Source organism: Peromyscus leucopus, chromosome 19, assembly GCF_004664715.2.
Source record: "Peromyscus leucopus breed LL Stock chromosome 19, UCI_PerLeu_2.1, whole genome shotgun sequence".
NCBI classification, from domain to species: domain Eukaryota; kingdom Metazoa; phylum Chordata; class Mammalia; order Rodentia; family Cricetidae; genus Peromyscus; species Peromyscus leucopus.
In genome coordinates this window covers 48991622-49012799 of record NC_051079.1, presented here as the reverse complement: position 1 = coordinate 49012799, position 21178 = coordinate 48991622, and the positions used below count along the sequence as shown (strand labels likewise).

Here is a 21178-nt window from a genome sequence, read left to right as displayed (position 1 = left end):
GTGTGGTGAGTCCTAGGAAGATGCAAGCCGGCCATGTGGTAGGGAATCCTGAGGTGGTCAGGGCACGACGACGTCTCAGAGATGGTGTCTGAGAGGGGAGAAGGAGCGGGGAGAAGAGCCAACATGGAGACCTGAGAATCCTGGACCACCTAGGCCATAGAGCGAGACACGGAAGAGAAAAAGGCCGCCGTTGTTCCTTAGGGTGAGAGTCCCCAGCAGGGCATGCCTGACGCGAAGCGCCTGCCTATCTGGGCAGCCTCACTGTGTGGGCCCTGGACCTCCTCTGCACAGGGAGAGGAGAGGCCGCTCAAGGTCCTGGATGTCTGGAGAAGAGATTGGCCTTCCCTGGGGCCTGCCATGTGTCAACATTCCCACCACCCGGTGACTCCCAGAAACCTCCACTGGTGTCTTTCTCTTGGGGGATGCTCAAAACATCCCAGGGCCCGCTGTCCAGCCCTGGGACTCGGGGCAGCAAGCAAGGAAGGAAATTCTCACACACGGCTCTCTCCCAGGAGTTTGCTGAGTTCCCAGGCTGACAACTGGCAACCCTCAGAAGTCCGTCCCCCGCTCCCTTCCTCCTCTCCTCCCTGCCTCCTCCTCCCTCGGCTGCCCTTCTCCAGTTTAATAACTTCCACATGGGCTCTGGCGGCTGGAGCCAAGCCCTCCGCATTGTCTGAAACCTCCAAATTTAGAAGAAATATGAAAATTGTCAACCACTCCTTCCTTAGGGGGTAAAAGAAACATTCGGCACCAGGGGCAGGTCAAGGCGAGGCAGTCACGTGGCTGGCGCCCTGGCCAATGGGGGACCCAGGGAGGCCTCAGCACCCGCCTTGCCCCGACACCAGGCTCGCTTCTTCAGCTCATATAAGGTAAAAGGCAGCGAGGCCTCCGTGGCCAGAGAGCCACGGGCAAGGGGCTGAGCAGAGGGGGGTCCGATGCCAGTTGCTTAAAAATGCCCCTGTCGCACCAAGAGGTGCCAGAGCCGAGTCAACTTAGTTGAGAAGCAGGGACACCCACAACCATACCCCAAAAAGGCTGAGCCTCCACCTCCGAAGAGTCATCCCCGGGCCAGACAACAGCCAAGGTAAGGACCAGCCACAGACATGGGCCCCTGAGCGGGCCTCCGGGGTTTCCTCCCAGGGGCTCTCATCCCTGCTGCCTGCTAACTGCTCTGTGCCTTCTGCCTTTCTGGATCTCAGTTTCCCTATTTGCACCAGGGCTGGATCCGGTGATCACTAAGCGTTGGCCCAGCCCTGACCAGCTCCAGTCCTTATGGGCCTGTGAGCTGCTTCTGTTGAATGAGGAATGAGGGGCTGGGCTGATGTCCTTGGCAGGCCAAGCTCCCACGGTACCACATCTGGGCGGTTTTCCCCGTCTCTACCTTGACAGCACTCTGCTTTGCTATACCAGGTGTTCACACCACAGCTCCAAGAACCTGGGGCTCCTGTTAAGGAAAACTGTTTCCAAACAACGGTTCCAAAAGCCAGAGCTGGGGAAGCCGTGTGTGCTCAGGCCCCCAGGGAGTAGGAGGCAAAGATCAGGAAGGATGGGGTGCTGGCTGTGTGTAGATGAAGGGGAAGACTAGGAAGGGACAGTGGAGAGGTAGGAGAGGTAGCGGAACATGCTGAGCTCCATCCTAGATCAGCACTCGGTGCTGGACTATTCAGCTCTGGGCAAGTACCCATCCCTCTCTGGGCCAGATTGCCCCCGCCGGGATGTGTAAGGAAGCTAGTGGACCGAATGGTCTGGAGATGCAGGGTGTGGCTTCTGAGCTCACGAGATTCCTGGGCTGCACCCACCTTTTGGCCATAGACTCTTTGAGTCCAGGCAGTTGGTCAAAGCCCTGGGAGCTGTTGGAGGCTGAGATTAAGGTGATGGAGAACATCCCCAGGGTGTCTAGCTGAATCCCTAGATCTGGTTTCCCCAGGGTGCTACGCTGTCTCTGGTGGGCACAGGGATGATGTCTGATGCAATAAGCCACAAGTGCAGGGCCTCAGGGCAGGCATGGGGTGAAGAAATCACAGAAGGGTTTGAAGGCCTGTGATGGGCCCCGTGGGGGGAGGCAGAGCTCAGATCGGAACATGCTGGCAGCATCCAACTCCTTGGACCTACACTCTGGCCACATCTGGGCCCAGAATGGAACACAGTCCTCTAGCTTCGGACTGGGCAACATCTATTCCTTCTTGCACCTGGTCACCCGAGGCCATATGGTTCGGAAGGAAGCACTGAACTCCAGCTGATAGGGCCCAACTCTGGCTTGTTTACATGTCAAAGTGCTTGGCCGGGTCATCTGACTTATCAGCATAGGCTTCTCCCTCCATGGAATAGGTGCAGCCTAAGTTCTGACCCCACATGGCCATCGCGAGGACTAAGAGACATATGCCTCAGCTTTGTTTAGGGAGAGGAAATCAGACCCAGGGAGGAAATGCCCAGAGTGCCCTAGAGAGAGGAAGCTCTGGAAGGAGAGAGGTAGAATGAATCCCAGTCAGAGGCAAGGGGCAAAGAGCAACCAGCTTGAGATCACCCTCTGTTTGGAGTTAGACATCAGCAGTGTGAGCCCTAGAAGCTGTGTGTAGAGCAATCTGAGACCTTCAGGATACAGTTGGGCAATGGCAAGCCCGGAGTGAAATCATAGCTCGAGGTGCATCAGCGGACAACAGAGCCGGGCCAGAATGTGTGTCTGCCCAGCCGGGGGATCCTTCAGGTATCGTGAGTAAAAAAATATATTGCCTTCATTTGTTGAGCATTTAGGAGATCCGGGAGTTTTATATGAATTAATTCAGTGAAGTCCTGCAGGATGTGAGGAGCTAGGTGCAATTATTCCTGTTTTACAGCGAGATCAGACACTGTGTATGTGCGTTGGCTGCCCCAGGCTGCTGTCTCCACCAGCAGCCTCCAACTCCCTGCTCTGCTTATGGCCACCATAGACTTCCTAGCAAGTGTCCAATAAATCTCACGGCTAGAACACATATGGGGGCATTCCCAGGAGCCAGACACCAGCTAAATGGTTTGCATTATTGTAGTTCTCCCAGGATTGTTCTTAGGAGAGATCAACTGATTCCAGTGTCCCTGGTTATAGCGTCAACCGCAGCCCACCCAAGCTCTCACCACTAGAAATTAGGTAGGAAGCCTGAGTCCAGCCTCCACCCACATGCTCTTCACCTGCCCCCCCCCCCCCCCCCAGTGCTGTGATGAGGAAGCCAGACGCGGAGGAGACTCACATCTCAGAATTCGTACTGGGGCTTGATGAAAGCCTTCCAGAGGCACTGCTATTACTCAACCATGCGACTGTCCCAGAACAGAGAAGACAGTCACTGCTTCCCTAGCTCTGTGGCCAACCTCAGTCCTTTCTCCTGCTGGCTAGTGCTAGAGAACAGCTAATACATACATCTCTGCAGAAGAGAACGTTCTGGACCCTGAGCTGCCACAGACCCGAGCAGCTTTGAGTGACTCCACAGGTGAGACTACTCTGAGGAGTAGGTCTCCAAGGTCCTTGACGGTGACCTTGCTACGTCATTCAGTTTTCCATCAGAACTGCTCCTGGGGCTCAGGTCCTGGGGTAGCTTAAAGAACCATGAGAAAGCCAGGCATGGTGGTGCATGCCTTTAATCCTAGCACTCAGAAGTTAGAGGCAAGAGGATCTCAGGGAGTTCAAGGCCAACCTGGTCTACGTATGAGTGACAGGTCAGCCAGAGCTACATCCTGGAAGAAGGAGAAGAGGAAGAGGGCATGAGAAATGTTGCTCTCTGGTTTTTGTTCGGTTTTAAACACATCTCCTGAACACAGAGGCCAGAATTTCTCCAGTTTACACCTGGAGTGAGGCTGCTGGGCCCTGGGTGTGGCCTGAAGACAGCATGAGAAGTCATTGTCTTTCTTTCTTTCTTTCTTTCTTTCTTTCTTTCTTTCTTTCTTTCTTTCTTTCTTTCTTTCTTTCTTTCTTTCTATTTTTCCAGAGCTGAGGACCGAACCCAGGGCCTTGTGCTTGCTAGGCAAGCGCTCTACCACTGAGCTAAATCCCCAACCCTCTTTCTTTCTTTCTATACGTCTTACTGAGCAGATTCCTATCCTTGACCACACTAGAAATGATAGGATTTATGTATATATTATATATAATATATATTACATACTTTATTTTGTATACATCAAATATTGTAAAGAAGAGGGTTGAGAATGCAGCTTAGTAGAAGCACTTGCCTGGCATGTGTGAGGCCCTTGGTTCATTCCTAGTACCACAAAGGAAGGAAGGAAAGAAGGCAGGCAGGCAGACTTGTGTGTATTCTGCAGGCTGCTGATCCTCATCCACATGGATACCTAGGAATTTGTTCTATCAGAGCAGCCATATCACACAGACTCTCAGGAAGACCCTGGTAGGGGTGAGGGGAGCTGAGCGGTAGTCATCCTGGTGTACCCTGGGTCCAGTGCCTGGGGGTGAGCTGCAAGGCTTGGGTGGACAGAGTCAGGGAGCAGCCGCTGTTCACAGCCTGTTTAGACAAACCCCACAGGGATCTGGCCTCAGCACACATTGTAAGAGCTCTGGGGTCAGCCGTTTTCCTCCTTGCAAAACAATCTGTCGGTGGCAGCCGCACAAACACCACAGACCTTTTCTCCAATTTGAAATGTGCCTGATGCACAGCGGGCCTTGTCCACTCTCCTGGCCCGCACAGCCCAGCTCCTTCAAGCCACTTTTGGGTCTGTTGAAGATACAGAGTTCTGCAGGGGTGGAGGTGAGGGTGGGGGTCCCCAGTGTCCAAGATGAAGAAACGAGGCAGAGATGATCAAAATGCTATAAGAACGATGTGAAGTCATGGGAAGCTGGGATCACACGGCCAGGTCCAGCCCAGGCTGCTAGGGTTTGAATCTTGCATTTGCCTGAAGCAGCTGTGGTTCCATGAGCCTCTGTCGCTCCATCTGTAAAGTAGGGAGATCAAGCTACTGAATATCAAGGATCGTTTGTTGAGCTGTTTGGATTAGAGGAGTTGAAGCCCAAGGGGCAATGACTGACCCACGGGGCCTATGCAGGGAAAAGCAGCTGTGACAGGCCCTGGACAGCTTCTCGGGGAGGGGATGCCCTGCTGAGTCCTAGCTGCTTGGATGCTGAGGAATAATATGCTCTCATCCTTCAAAAATAAAAATTCTCGGGGCTGGAGAGATGGCTCAGTGGTTAAAAGCACAGGCTGTTCTTCCAGAGGATCGGGGTTCAATTCCCAACACCCACATGGCAGCTCACACCTGTCTGTAACTCCAGTTCCAAGACTTCTGACACCCTCACATAGATATACATGTAAGCAAAACACAAATGAACATAAAATAAAGATGATAATAATGATAATAAACTGTAGAAAAGAAAAAAATAATAATTCTCAAGCCAGGTATGTTAGCACAAGCCTATAATACCAGCACTCAGGGGGATCAAGAATTCATGGCCATACTCAGCTACATAGTGAGTTCAAGGCCAGCCTGGGCTGCATGAGATCCTGTCTCAAAAAACAGTTATCACATTGTGAGCCTACGGCGGAGTGCTGGCTTGGCATGCTCAAGGCCCTGGGTTCTAATCCCGGCACTTTAGTCTCCCACACAACCAAACTGCTATGTATCAAGGCCTTCTTGCCCATACCCTGAGGTAAGTACCTTTATCCCTTGGGTCAGATAGAGGCTCAGAGAGGTCTGTTCATTGGATCAAAGTCATGCAGGTTAGTGGGCAAAATTGAGAGACTCCACCCCAAATCTGGATGACTCCATATGCTCAACTGCTATTTCCTAGAACCAGCCAGGAGGGCTAGGAATCAGAAAGAACCAGTTCCAGCCTTCTGGGACCCTTGACCTTTAGGGGAGGAAGCTCTATGCCTTCCAAATTAAGAATAACTACAACTAGGGAATTTAGACAGAGTTCCCACTGTCGACTGCAGCCCAGCTGAGGACAGAAAAGGCAGACTCTGGCCAGACTCTTCCAGTGAGCACCTGTCAGGTGGTTTGTGTCTGCTTGGAGTCCTCTTCAGCCCTGGACCGCCCCTTTCCCCACACAGCCCTTCCGTGCAGAAGGAACAGTGAGCTAGGCCAAGACTAGGAAAGGTGACACCCCCCCACACACACACCGCACCTCCGCAAGAGCCATGTCAAGTCTGTATTCCTGTGGACCCTAACTGCATCACAGGGAGGCAGCTAGCAAGAACCCTGTCCCACTTAACCAATTCTCTCTGCCCTCCCTCCTCTGCTTCCCGCAGCCGAACAGGAACGGGAAGGAGTCAAAACGGGCCATTGGCCTGCATTGCGTAAGTAGTGGCCATGATACCACTCCTCACACGCCAGCAGATCTCAGGCATACAGCCACCAACCCGAAGAGCCTAGGGTACCCCCTGAGGTGAACTGAACAAGGGTCTGGTCCCGGCTCTGTGGCCATTGCACTTAGGGCGCCCCCCCCCCCCCGCCCTGCCGAGCTCTTCAGGTCCTGATGCGCCATTTGGGATGGGAGGGGGGACAGCTCACGGCCCATCCATGTAGACACCAAGACTCCATCTGAGAGGAAACTTCCAGATGGAGGAGTCAAGGGGGACAGGGTGGAGAGGAGATGAGGACTAGACTGACTTGGAGCAAATGCAAGATTTCGACTCCAAGTGCTCAGAGTCACCGTTCTTTTTCTGTCGCTCCTTTAATTTGTCTGTCCCCTTTCCCCCCAAAACGCCATCAGACCAAGGGCCCCAGAGGAGCGGGAAGATGAGGGAATGTGGCCATAGGATAATATCCACATGTCGGGTGAGGGAATCGAAGAGTCAGGACAGGGTACAAGCGGGCTCCAGTTACCATCTTCCGACATCTCGAGACCTTACCGAGGAGCAGGAATTCTGCAGCCCAGGGGACAGGACGTGCATGAAGCCCCAGAGATGCCCTTGGCATCGGCACTCTGGAGGGGAGTCTCCAATAGTCTGTTTAAGGGGGGTGGGGGTGATTTGGAGGTAGTGAGCTTCTTATCCCAAGAAGCATGCAAGATTAATAATAACAACACAGAAAAAAGTCAGCTATCAGAGTCCCTGGGGGCCTTTCCCACCAACAGCCTGCAACTCTACATGCACTCCCAGGCTGCCATGGGACAACCATGGAACATAAGTCCCCGACTGCTGGCATGTCAGATCCTCGCCAGATATGACGTCAATCCTGCCCTGACTTTCAGGCTGCCATGGGACAACCATGGAACGTAAGTCCCTGACTCCCTGCATGTCAGATCCTAGCCCAGATATGACGTCAGTTCTGCCCTGACTTTGCGCAGGGGCTTCCTAGGCTGCCCTACCCCCTACTTCCTCTTTTTCTACTGTGATCTTTTGCTCTTCCCAGGGGACTCCAGGCTTGACCAGAGAGACCTGGAGCCTATTTACGAGAACAAGGTCCCTGGGGACCATTCATTCCAATGGCCTCCCACCCTGCAGGAGTGAGACCCGTTGGGGCAGAGTCTCTGTGAGCCCGTTCACACGCTCCAGAGAGTCTGCGTGGAGATTCCAGCAGGGTCACAGGAAAGCGCCTGACTTACGATCCAGATGCCTCAGTTTTTCCTTCTGCTCACTCCTTCCCCATCCCCCCACCCTCCACCCCGGCAGTAGTTGTGACAGGAAGCTGGTGAGGAAAACAAGCAGCTTCCCTGGGCTCAGTCACAAAAGTCAGTATAATTAGCTGGGGGCATAGGAGCAATTCTTAGGTATTCCACCACCTTCTAGAGCCTGGGGAGGTGAACAGTCCAGGGAAGATGTCCAGGGACCAGTCAGGCCTGGGGAGAGTCCTGGAGCAGTGGAAACATACACTACATGTCATAACATAAGCCAACAGTCAGGACAGGGATGCTCAGCACTAGAGCCTTCCTGAACCCAGGTGGAAGCTGGGCACAGAGAGGCCAGGATTCCCTAAATAAAGGCAGTGTGAAGCTTAGGCTTTGGGGGATCATGAGTGATAAGCCTCTGCCTCAGGCTGGCTATCACTAAAACACACTTTATGATGCGTGAGTAGCGCCTGGTAATCTGGTAGCTTCTTGGTAAAATAGTCCTTGTGTATAGGCACCAGAGCTCCATCTCCTCATGTCAGCCATAAAGAAGCCGAGGAGAGACTTCTCCAAGATCACACTGTCTATGTAGATGCATCCTTTAGACCTCCTTTGTCTTCTAGCCAATGTTGGAGGCCATGAGGCTCCTCATACCAAAGGCAGGGACAGAGGAGAGCCGGGTACCCAACCAGAACATGTCATGGTCCATTGTCAGCTGATAGTAACCTATTGCCAGTTCTGTTTCCTAAGTCCCTGTATGTGGCCAGAGATGGTCCCTAAGCTATTGGAACTACAAATGGGAGGAGGCCTCCTGGGACAGGGAAGCCCTTGGTTCTGTTTGGCGGTGCCTAGCTCTCTACATGACTGACCTTGAACAAGAGGTACCTTCTGGCCTCAGTGTGTTCAGTGAGGTCTAGATCCAAGGAGCCAGAAAAGCAGAGGATTCCCACCCCCTCCATGATGTACTACCCCACTTATCTTAGATTTCCCCGGGAGAATTGGCACAGGAAGTAGGTGGGCCACAAAAAGAAAATCGCAGCCTACAGATTCCTCTATGCCCAAGCTTTACTTTCCAGCCAAAAAATTCCCAGAGAGAGAAAAACTGTGGAAGCCAGCATGGTGTGGTGACTCATGCCTGCGATCCAACACTCAGAAATCTGAGGAAGACTGCTATGAATTCAGAGCTAGCCTGGGATACATAGTGAGTTCAAGGTGCCTGAACCGTGCAATATGAAACCCTAGTGGTGGTGGTGGTGGTGGGGGGGGTCTGGGAAGCTCTTTAAAATTAATTCAGTCAGCCAGGCATAATGGCTCGGACCTTAGTCCCAGCACTTGGGTGGAAGAAAGGCAGGTAGATCTCTGTGAATCCGAGACCAGCCTGGTCTACAGAGTGAGTTTTATGACAGCTAGAGATGTACTGTGAGATGCTATCTTGAAAAAAAAACAATAATAAAATAAAATTAATTGAATAAATGAAATTATCTCAGTGAGGGAAGCTAAGACCGAAAAAGGTCAGCACAGTGTTCAAGGCAACAAAGCAAGTCCAAACTGGAAGAGGCCCAGGGTCTCTGACTCCCAAGTCAGTGCTCTTCCCATGGTCTACAGTGCTTTCCAGAATGATGGGCACAAAAGCCATCCTGGTATGAACCTGGTATGAACCTCGGGCTCCCGCACAAGAAGTCTAATCTCCTTCCCTGCCTGGGACTCAATTTCTTCCTGGAAACAGGGGAACCAGAGGCATCAGGACCCAATACCAGCATCTAGCAGATACTCAGGGCTTCCCCAGGACCCAATACCAGCATCCGGCAGACCCCGCAAGGCTTTCCCAGGTGGACCCTGTCACCCTCCTCTCAGCCCTCTCTTCACAGACAGCAGGGGACTCTGGCCAGGAGATCCCACCAAGTTGCACCCCCACTGGCCCCGTCCCACCCTAGACCCTATGGTTGGGCTCCGTCCAGAGTTGTAGGCTCCGGCCCAGCTTCCCTCCGAGAACTTTTTCTTACCATAAAAGGGCAAGTGTGCCTTTCTCAGCCCTGCTGCCAGCCCTGCTGGGGGAAAGGCTGAGTTATTTTTAGAAGATGTAGGATTTATTCCTAACCCAAGATGGAGCTGTCCCTTTGCACCACAGCCCCTTCCCCAGCCGCCGCTGTCTCCCTTCCCTTTCCCCTCCTTTGTGGCCATCAGTGTCTCCTCCCCACCCCCCACCAACACACCACCACCACCACACCACCACCACCACCACACACACACACACACACACACACACACACACACACACACACACACAGACGCATGCATGTGTCTCTTTTCTCTCTCGTCTCTCCCCTCTCCCCAGATCCTTTCACAGCCTGCTTCCCTCCTCTTGCCCTCCCTCAGATCTCCTTTCTAGTCACTGGAGAAAGTGACGCATCTGTCCCCCACCCGCTCCTGAAACAGTATTTACAACATACATTCCAAACATCCGCCATCTGGCTTCTAGGAAGGGCCAAAAGCTATTTGGAGAAGGAAGTCATGATTATTCCATCTTCAAAGCCAGGGAACTTAAGGCCCTCTGCACCCCCACCCTCCTCCCACAGGCCCCCTGTGTTGACCGTTGACATCTCTCAGTCAACAGATGCGGTCAGGACCTTAGCGGGATGTCTGCTGGATTCCTTCGCATCCCTTGCTTTGCCACTGCAGCCCAGTGTTCTCATCTGAACCAGGGCGTGAGACCAGCAGGGCGCCCCGCCATTTCAGGTCCTGGTGCAGCTCACTGAGACCTGCTCTGAGCTAAGCAGGGAGGAAAGGGAGATGAACACAGGGGTGAGTTGGGAGAGTTCTGTCACCATAAATTCCCCTCCTCTCCCACCACGTCCTGCACAGGCAGAGTGGGGAAGAACTAGGCACCTAAGCTGCAGGAGCTTTATGCCTGCTTGCTAATCTCCTCGTCCTAAATAGTCCAGAAGAAAGCAGTATCTGTTCTCCAGGAAGCATGACCGTTCCTACAAAGCCCTGCAGCCCTGGAGATTCCTTTTCTTTGCAAAGCATGAAAGACGGGCTGGAGAGGTGGCTCATCTGGGAAAGCCCTCCCCGTGCTTGAGGACCTGGATTTAGATTCCCAGCACCCACATAAAAGCGAGGTGCTCTGACCGCACCTCTAATCCCAGTGCTGAGGAGGCCAAGACAGAAGGATCCTTAGACCTTGCTAGACAATCAGTAGTGAGATGGCTCAGTGGTTAAGAATGCCAGCTATATCTTGCAGGGGACCGGAGTTCGATTCCCAGATTCCCAGCCCCTGCACGATGGTTTACAACCATCTGTAACTCTAGTCCCAGGGGATCCAACACCTTCAGGTGCCCCCTGAGGGCATTGCCCTTACACACACACACACACACACACACACACACACACACACACACTTAAATAAAATTTTAAAAAAATGTTAGTGAGCAATACAAGACACCTAATGTCAGTCTCTGGTCTTCACACTTAATGGTATATGTACATGAACTCCTAACCCAAGATGGAGCTGTCCCTTCACACCACAGCCCCCTCCCCCAGCCGCTGCTGTCTCCCTCCCCTCTCCCCTCCTTTGTGGCCATCAGTATCCTCCCCACCACCACCACCACAGACACGCACACACGCAGGAGCACACAAACATAGACACAAACCCAAAAGAGGCAAATAAGACAGAGCCCGACCTTTAGAACGGTAAGGGGGGTGGGGGTGGGGTGGGGTTGTGTGTCTGTGTAAACAGATACTCAACAACCAAGAGAAAAATGGCATAGGAGAGAGACAGCTGCACCCACAAGCAAACTGCTGCTTCCAGTGTCTGGTGGCCTTGCCAGGGCTCAGATGACTTCGGTCCGCACTAAAAATGCTGTGTTCCCAGCCTCCTTCCCTCCAAGACAAGCAGGACAATCCGAGCTCCGACGGAGCCAGGACAGTGCGTGCTGGACTGCACGGGGCCATCTGGGACTCCTAGACTAATGAGCTCTGTGACTGTGACCTTGAGGGGGTACTTGGTTCCTTCGTTTGTAAAATCCCACTAAGAAGGCTCCTAATGAGAACTGGACAGACATTCTTAGCGAGGGAGAGGTGCGTCCAGAGCTCTCCACTGTTCTCCCCCATCCTGCTTGGAGCCAAGGGAAGCTGTGCAGAAATCCACTCCTCTTTTCAGATTTTGCCCTCATTGGAAATTAGGGATCCAGGTGTTTAGGCCCTTCCTCTCACCCCCCACCCTCCCCCGGGATCTGAGCTGCTGGAGACAAGGCTTGGGGGATCCAGAGGAGCCAGGGGCCCCTTTCTCTTCCCTCCGTTCCCTTTTCCCTGCATTGCTGGTTTTCACCTCACGCTACATTCCCATGGCTTGCTCAAGAGTCCCAGAACGCCATTCCCTGGGGAGGAAGTAGGGAGCGTGTGAGGTTGGTGAACTTGACAGGGTGACCAGGGACTGAGGGTGCTCTGGGAGCAGAAGCCAAGGGAAGCTGTGCACAAGGGAACGTGAGAAGGGACCAGGCAGTGGTCCTGCAATCAGCATCCACAACTCCAGCTGCCCCTCCTGCCCTTGCACTTACCATGCATGCTAATGATAGAAACCGCAGCCATTTTAGTCTTGGCTTGCCATGTGCCTAGAACTGTGCTTATATCTGCTGCCCCTGACCGTCAAAAACAAGGATGCGAGGTCAGAAGCGGCGTGAAGACAAGGATCCTCGGACACAGGCAGGAGGGGGTAGGGATGAGATTCCAAAGCCCGGCCCACCTCTCTCCTGTATTCTGTCCAAGCATATAGTGGTAATGGGCTCCTAGCGTCCAGAGCCATGGAACCTGTGTGTGGGAGGGGGCTCACTAAGGGAAGCTAAGGTAAGGAGTCTCTCCCAAGAGAGCAGCTGTGACTTGTTCCCTGGGAGACGGTCCTGGCTTTGGCAATGACCTTGACCACATGAACTTTGCTTTGTGGTCATCCGAGCTCAGGGGATAGCTAGCCGAGCCTGGCTCCTGGTCTGCCTTGAATACTAGTCAGTGGATTACCGAAGCGGAAATCGCAAGGCCTCGTTCACTCCCCTCCTACCTCAGCAGTTGCCGTACCATTCTGAGGCCATTCTACAAGGCCTTCAGGAGCCTTGTGCTAGGAAGAGGTTGCAGTCGGTGGTCACCGAGTCAGCCCCAGATTGTGGCCTTCCCCCAACACATTTGTGATATGAGAGGTGGGACCACTGGCCATCAGTGCCTCTGGGCAACGCCCTTGCAGAGCAGAGTTTTTGCTGACGGGTCCAGCTGCATTGGAAGGGAAGGTGATCCTTCCTTCTCACAGAGCTGAGAGTTTCCCTGAAGTCCACCCTTGGAAGCAAGGTGGGCACCGCAGGGATCTTGGCCATGTAGGGCCTGAGGGACAAAATTCCACGAGGCTTGACAAACAGCCCAAGGCTTCTGGACTAGGAGTGGTCCAGGCCCTTTCCCAGTCTCTTGGAGAGCAATAGCAAGCACAGGCCCTTGGGTTTCAGCACTCTGGTCACAGTGTGCTGTGAACCAGATTTTTTTGTTCTTTTCAGGCAAGAGTGGCGGCTAGCAGGGTGCCCCCCCCTACACTGGAGAATGAAGACCCCCCAGAGAGGAATCCTCCCGAGAACCAGGAAAGGACAGCAGTGGCAGCCCTGCTCTCAGAACTGTAAGCGTTCCCTTCCATGGTCCCCATAGACACCCCAACTCAGGGAGCTCTAGGGATCACCTGGGGCCCTCAGACAAGCTCCCCATCCCAGTGCTCAGAATGTTCGGGAAACCAGGTCTAGGTTTCAAAAGCAGAGCCTAGCCACAGGGCGGCCTTTCAGTAATGTCGGAGGCTGGGATGGAGGAGGAATAAATGGAAGAAGCAAAGAGGAGGGGACCCAACAGGTGCGGGAACCCTTCCCGTCCCGTCCGTCCCGCTCCATTCTCTTCGAACAGCCACAGGACAGGAGTCGGCTCGGCTTGAGGGAGACACAGACAGCAGTCATCTTCCTTAGAGATGGGAGAGTTTCGTAGGAGGGGTCCTGGGACTCTGGGCAAGGACTCCACTATTGGGAGCAGCGGCTCCCAGGGATGGAGGCGATCCTTCAGTTCTGCTGGGGTCAGAGTCTGCAGAGTGCCGCGTTCGGTACCGCACAGGAAAGGAAGGGGGGGCCTCTGTAACGCAGGTAGGGAACACTGAGGTCCAGCAGGGAGGAGGTGCACACTCCGAATCGAATCGCAAGGTGAGGGAGGCAGTGTAGAGAAGTCTGGCACGGATCTATCAGGGGTGGAATAAACAGAGGGAAAAAAACTAGAGGTGAGGGGCGGCAGGGCGGCAGGAAGGAACTATTCTGTGGATGGGAGGTACGGCTTATGTAACACGGCCCACCTGGTCACCCCTGTGTAGCCTCCTTGTGTGTTCGAACGTGCACCCCAACACGGCACACACCCGGTCTCCACTTGGGAGCAAATGAGCTACAGAACTGTTGTTGTAAACAACTCGGATTGGGAGGCTGCGGGCGCCGCCTCCGCGACCCTCCGGTGGACATTAAGCAGGCCTGTAGAGTGGCCAGCTGCACTCTCTCTGGCATGGGGACAGTCAGCCCTGAGCCCCCCCATCCCTCCCCCCACCCAGGCCCAGGAAGGAGCCTTGGAGAAGATGCCAGGATGATGGATGGGGTGAGGGAGGTTCCAGGGCCGGCCTGAGAGCACACAGGATGTTAGTGCTTGTGTGAGGCACATTTCTGAGCTGTTCCCAGCAGCCCACCCCCTCCCCCCCTCGGGCTCCCCCTCTGCAGCCTCTCCCACGGTCACTGCTGCTGGCCTGGGACTTGGGCCTAGCCTGAGGTTCCAAGCAGAGTCCAGGGCCTAGGCCCTGAGCACATCTGCCCCCTCAGTTCTCCCAGACGGAGGGGAAAGAGCTGAGGAATGTCACAGGGAGACACTGGAGGCCACTTTAGAGGGCAGAAGGGACCTGTGAGCAGGAGAACAAAGCCAGCTCTGTGGTTTCTTACCCATCGCTTCAACTGATCCTTAGACCAGGCCGCAGAGCTGGAATTGTGATCAGGGTACAGCTGTGACCAGCAAGGCTTATTCATTCGGCATTTCCACACATCCCTCCTCTGAGGCCCTAATCTGCACCGGGTCCTGTGGCATATGCCGAGGACACCCAGTCAGCAGCTTATTGCCTACCTGGTGGAACTGTTCCCCTTGGGCTCTGTGTGGAGCATTAACGTTTTCCTGGTTTCCCAGGGGCACACCTCCAACACAATCAACTTCCTGCGGGAGCATGCGTGATGACTCAATTCGCCCTCTTCCTGCTGTGTTAATGCAATCGGCACACTCAGAACTCTGGTGCCAGATACCAGGCCCTGATACCAGACAGCCCTGAGTTAAAGCCTACCTCGTGTCCTGTTTGGTTGCATAGTTGTCCTTAGCCTCTCTGGGCCTGTTTTCCCTTCTGCAAAATGGGGGAGCAATTGCTCTCACCCCATGGGGCTGGTTCTGTCCTCCTCTTTTTCCGTATTATCATTTTACACGGAGAGAAACAGAGGTCCCAAGAAGGAAAGGACTCTGAGGTGGGAGTTAAATTTGGACCAGACGGTTCCCTTCAACCCAGTATTATCTCCTCCCACCTGCTACATCGTCAGAGACCAAGATGGCTGCTCAGTTTGTGTAGATGATTCCTGAGATATGTGCTGGGCCTTGCCCGGCTTCTCAGCAGCAGCCCAGGTGACCAGTGGTGGCCCTCTGTCCTCTGAGTGGTGACTGAGGTGAGGAATGACAGGCAGGGTTCCTAGCTCGGAGCAGGCTTGCCATATAAGGGCAAGGAGCCACCGCGCGAGGAGAGCGTCCTCAGTCCCGCCTGGGCCTGAGACTATCCAGACAACCACTGTTTATTTTCCCCTTCAGCCCTTGCCTCCTCTCGCCCCTCCCAGGAGCTTCCCAACAGACAGAAGCCAGAGATTCCCCCTAGCCTGGAGACATTCTCTGAAGACGTGGGGAAAGGAGAGAAAGCGGGTCACCCCCTGCAGCAGGCCTCCAAAGCTGCTGAGAGACAGCACCAAGAGCACCAGGTAAGATCCTGCTGGGTCCGCCTGGGCCCGCCACCTCTTTTAACGGAATGGGGAACCAAGCCCCAGAGACAGATGAAAGGGGCCGAGTGAGAAACAGCTGTGCTGACTGGAGATGGGGCCTGGACCCCCAAGCTCTCCTCATCTTCTGGGCCAGGGAGCTTCTCTTGGGGTAAATGATGCAGAAAGGCTACAACATACCTCTTCTCAGTGAAACCCGGCTTGAAGGAAGCTTTTTTTTGGGGGGGGGGGCTCGGACAAGCTCTGCCTGCCAGCCCAGCACATTACACGTGTGTTTCTGGGGCCAGAGAGCCAGAAGATGCACCTTCCCACCCCGCCGCTCCTCCCCGCCATCCCAGTCCCCACCCCAATCCTTCCAGAAGGCCTTTTGAGCTACCTAGGGGGTGGAGGAAGGAACCCTGGCCACAGGCTCTTGGCAGGCCTCTCACAGGCTCTCTGGAGTTCTGCCGGGTCTGCCCCCATGCCCTGCTCAGGGGCTCTCCTCCCCCTCGGTCTTCCGTGCCCGGCAAGGGCAAGCACGGTATTGGAGCTGTGCCAGCCAAGAGTGTGGGGACGTAGTCCCCCAGCACACAGAAGCGGTGCTGGGTCTGCACAACTATGAGAGCCTGTCCTAGACCCAGAGGCCTGAGAAATTGAGACCTCAGGCATGCAGGTTAAGGGGAAGGGCCAGGCCCGGCTGCTCTGAGTTAAGAAGCCCAGCATGGTGCCTTGGACTCTCAGGAAAATTCTATTTCTCTGGAGCCTTGGAGACCTCTGGGGATATGTGCAGTCAGACAGGCACCAGCTTGATTATTCTAGAATCACAGGGACAGAAGTAGACAGTCTTTATCCAAGGACGGGACAAGGACAAAGACCCTTCCTGGCTGAACGTCTACCCCTCAGTACCGTCTGGCCATTGACTTCTCCTTAAGAGAGACGGACCACCTTCTGTGCAGATCCTGTTGCGGGGTGCCTGTGCCCACCCCCACTCCTGCTCCCCGACCCGAGGTGATCTTCCCCAGCCCCATAAGCTGCCCAGCAGGTAGCACGGGCCCTGATGTCCTGCCCCCCCCCCCAGCCATCAGATGTCCTGCTTTTCACTTCTGTCGTGCAATTGTATTTTAGAGTGTGAGGTGAATCTTTTTTACACACCTAAGGAGGAACACCTGTTATAAGTGGGAAACTGTCACTACCCATAGTTTAAAACAATGGCAGGAGAATGCAGCCTCAGCGCCACACCGTCACCTGCCAGGCCCTGAGCCAGGCTTTCTTCCCCACACACAGGACCCCAGGCTGCCAGGCACTGTGGCCCAGGCCTCTGATCTTAGCATTCCAGAAGTGGAGGCGGGAGGATCAGGAGTTCTACACACTGAATTAGTTTGAGGCTAGCCTGAGCTACCTGTGTCTCTGTTTCTGGAAAGAAACGACAAAAGAGAGGAGAACTAAGGGGAGAGGGTGGCAGACCGAGTGTCAGGGGACAACCCAGACGGTGTGTCACCATCTGACTGACGCCCAGCCATCGCCCACTCCGTCTGCAGCCCCCAGAAAGCAGAGGCAGTAGAGACCGAAGGGCCTTGGGTACAGTTGCACCCTAGGGAAGGCAGAGACCCAGTGGGGCTCCTGGCAGCCCAGCTCTGCTGTGTCCCACCACCCCTCCTAGCTACTGGCTGAACTGTCCCTTGGCCAGGGATGTCCCTCCCAGGGTCCGTGGGAGCTGCGGAGAGTGCAGTGGAAAGGACCGGATGCTCTGACTCTGTAGAGAGTCCCGTGTCCGGATCTCCTGGTAAGAGGGCTGGGGAAAGTTTCTGAGGCTGGTGACACCTGAGGGCAGACGTACCCTGGCCTTAGCGACAAATCAGAGAGCATTTTCCCACTGCTTCTGCACCCCACCCCAAGTTGGGGTTGCTGCTAGATTCCTGTTGGAGGCCTACAAGCTTTGGGCTTTCTAAAAATAGAAGTGGGCTTTTTTTTTTTCCTGCTCTTTCCCAGCCCCAAGGAAAGGCTGCCTACCCTCTTCAGACAACCCTGAAAGTATGTGTCATCCAGCATCAAGGCCACCACAGTCACCATGAAGCAAAGGTCTTCTGGGATCTTGGCAAGAGCCGGGTGAGTGGGTGGTTTGGGGTAGGAGCACTCTGCTCACCTGGAAGGTCCCATACAAGCCATGCCCACGGAAGAAAATGAATTATCCACATGGGCACTCTGTCAGTCACCACACGTCATCTGCTGCGTTTGTGTCCTGTGCAAAGCCATCAGCAGTATCTATAAGAATTATAGATACTCAGATTATAAGATATGGGCCTTGGACCTCTCAGGGACCTGGAGAGGTAAGTAGGGGTGGCCCACAGATGAAACGCTCTGAGGCCACAGAGGATGAGGTGGGTGGCAAGCCATCCATAAACATGGCCCTGATTTGGGGGCTGAGGAAATCCAGCAGGCTCCCTTTCCTCACAAAGGAAGGTGTTCACAGAAGAAAACTGTCCCTCGAGATTTGGGAAGAAACAGAGTTCACAGGATGGACAAGCACCTGAAGGAAGTGTCCTGGGGTCTAAAGAAGTGAGGGACGGTTTCTCACAAGTGGTCATTTCCCTAGTGTGCATACAGAGATGGGTTTGGGACAAGAGCAGGAGCCACAAGGTGAGCGGGCACAGAGAGGTCATCTAATGTGTGCAGGACCCTGGGATCCATCCCTGTACTGCAGAGAAAGAAAGAAAAATCATTGCCCACTTTAACTGGGTGGACGCTACCTCAAGAAAGCTAACTTAAAGAAAAAGGGAAATGCAAGTGGACATTTCAGTCGCAGAGGGCTCCAGGGCAAGGGAAGAACAGGATGGGAGGCCGCGGGACCTGCCCACACTCCTTCTCCTGCCCAGGAAGACAGTGGCAGCCTGAGCACGGAGCGCCTGTCTCCCGGCCTGGGGTGCAGTGCTGCATCTCTGGTCAGTTGGGAGTCTGAGATGAAGCACTGTAGCTCAGGAAGAGAGAAGTTGGTCTGCAGCCATCTCCGGGACGCGCGTGGTAAGTGTTGACGTGGGGTGACAGGCCCTATAGGTTGTCCCTAGGCTCCGCGTCAGCGGTCTGTGGTGACGGTCCTCGGCTCGAGCTGCACCAGTAGGCGCTGGTCCATTCAGTGGCGGCTGGTACCGACACCCTGCCTCCACTTTCTCTTCCTGAGCCCATAGGACATACTGCTGACAAATCACGGCACCTATCCATTCTGGGAGGGTTCCGGCACACCCTCAGATTCCTTCTTAACACTGCAGACTCGAATCCCCACTGTTAATGACTCTGATTACAACCCGTTCATCTCCGGAGATCATCAGACATTCCCTAACAGCTCTTCCATCCCGGAGGGAGCGGCCCAGGGTCCTGGCAGCCCCACACATGGTAGATGACACCATCATGTGGCAATGTCAAAATGTTGCACATCCCTGTTGGGCTTGGAGTCAAAGTCCTCAGTCTCTGAGCCTCTAACCCTGGCTCTGTGCTATTGGCTAAACCAGCCCAGGCATTTCACAAATGTCTACCCTGTCCTAGAGGCCTCGGAGACGCAAGGGGCAGCAGAGGAGAGCCGCTGGGATCTGCCCAGTGATATCTAACCTCCCACACCTGGTCAGAAGAAGGTGACCCACTTCACGGAGGAGAAAACTAAGTCTTGGTTAAGTGGCTGGCCTTAGGTCACACATGGGTGTGCTGAGCTGGGGTCCAACTTCTTATCCCCTGTGAGACTATGGGACCGGGGAGTAGGAAAGTACGAGAACAGAACACACTCCACTCTGATCCTGTGTACTCTCTGCTGTGGTAACAGAGTCAGGACCACACATGTCTAAGGGGCCTGTGGCCTCGATTTCTTCTGCATGCTGGCTCCTCACCCCGTAGGTCCTATTTGATGCCATTTCACAAGCAAGGCCCAGAGTTTAAGTGATCCGCTGGAAGTCAACAGTGAGAAAGTTGCCAGAGCATGGGAACTGACTTCACCCACACTGGCTTAAACTCACCCTCCTGGCCAGAGCATTCGTGGCCTATGGCAATGTGGGGAGGGGTGGGGGGGCGGGGGAGAGGAACGACTGGTCCCAGATGTTTTCTGATCAATTCTGATCAACATCAGCAGGCTGGCCTTTGACCACAGGGAAGGTACTTTCCAAGCCACTCCAAGCTCTAGCTGCTCTTCCCAGGGCGGGACGCTGCAGCACCCCACACTGGCTGCCAGAGCTAGGGGCCGGATGCAGAGAAAAGTGCTGGTCCCTAGGGGTGTGGCACGTGCTGAAGGCTTCCCTCTCCCACCTTGTCCTCACGGTCCAGTTTTCCCAGGAATCCCTTGGATGCTAAGATGGGGATTCCTGGAAATACTGTTCTTGAGGTCAAGGCTTAACGGCGGGATCTGCCTCCTTCCCACCCTGGCATTTCCTCCCTGGGATGAGGGAGGAGAAGGCGGCACGCTGGAGGTAAGAGGCCTCGCTCGGGACATCCCTTCTGACCTTTGTATTGCTTTTCTTTCCACTGGGTCGGCATTTCATAACATCCCCCCCCCCCCCCCGCCGAGGCTGGATGTGGGAACCTCAGAACTGCCTCACTCTTGAGAAACTTGTCCCAAGTCGCCGTGGTTGAAGCAGGACTCTGAGGCAGCCTCCCCCTCCACCCTGACCCTCCGCATTCCTTCCCTGCAGGCCTTATGGCAAGGAGGGGCCACAGGCCCGTATCCATATTATTCAGAAAGCCATACACAATTTTATTTTAAATTTTATTACATCAGTTAGGTAAACTCAAAACCATTCCTCTCCCGTTGGGTTTGGAGTGCCGCCGCCGCCGCCGCCGCCGCCGCAGGAAATGCGCGTTCCAGGTAGGAAAATACAAGGTTTGGACCGCCCCCTGGTGGTAGTCCAGCGAACTGCAAGAACACTGATTTCCCCAGACACTGAGCAGGAATCGCTCCGTAGCCCTGCCTTCCTGTTTCTACACACTTCTACCAAAATTCTTTCTGCCCAATTCTTTTGAGCCTCTGACATGCTTCAGCCTTATTCATTTCTTGCCAGAGATGCTTCCTCGGCTTACAGTTGGCTTTTCTTTAGGTACAAACCAGTGCCAGTTCACCTAGACGGCAAACAGCAGAACTAGGATAGGTTTCAAGTTCCGTGGCCCCTGGCCTTGAATGTCTGAGCCAAAAGGAAAAGTAGGGCCAAGTACTCCTCCCTTATAGCTCCCTGCCTTCCAACCCTTGAGAGTTCTTTCTCATTTTTCCTTAATAAATCTCTGCTTGCTGTGCTTTTAAAAAAAAATCCAAAAAAAAAAAAAAAAACCAAATAAAAAAAAAATCTACTTTGCGCCAGGCAGTGGTGGCGCACACCTTTAATCCCACCACTCAGGAGGCAGAGCCAGGTGGATCTCTGTGAGTTCAAGGCCAGCCTGGTTTACAGAGCGAGATCCAGGACAGGCACCAAAAACTACACACAGAAACCCTGTCTCGAAAAACAAAACAAATCAAAAATGTAGTTTGAGGCCAGCCTGGTCTACATAGTGAGTTCCAGGACAGCCAGAGTTACATAGTGCTACATGTTTCTGCATAGTGAGATCCTGTCTCCAAAAAACCCAAAAGATCTAGAGCCAGGATATAGTTCAG

At 54.1% G+C, this 21178-nt stretch overlaps 2 long non-coding RNA genes across 2 annotated transcripts; one reads left to right on the top strand and one right to left on the bottom strand.

Annotated features, from left to right (window-relative positions):
• The first annotated feature begins 875 nt into the window (after window positions 1-875).
• Window positions 876-20863, top strand: LOC119086278. Its single transcript, XR_005089526.1, has 4 exons — window positions 876-1084; window positions 13054-13169; window positions 15427-15564; window positions 17551-20863. It is a non-coding gene; the product is annotated as an uncharacterized LOC119086278 (long non-coding RNA).
• On the bottom strand, window positions 4114-15428 carry LOC114707389. Its single transcript, XR_005089527.1, has 2 exons — window positions 14892-15428; window positions 4114-4908 (listed from the first exon to the last, which is right to left on the bottom strand). It is a non-coding gene; the product is annotated as an uncharacterized LOC114707389 (long non-coding RNA).
• Window positions 20864-21178: the final 315 nt, after the last annotated feature.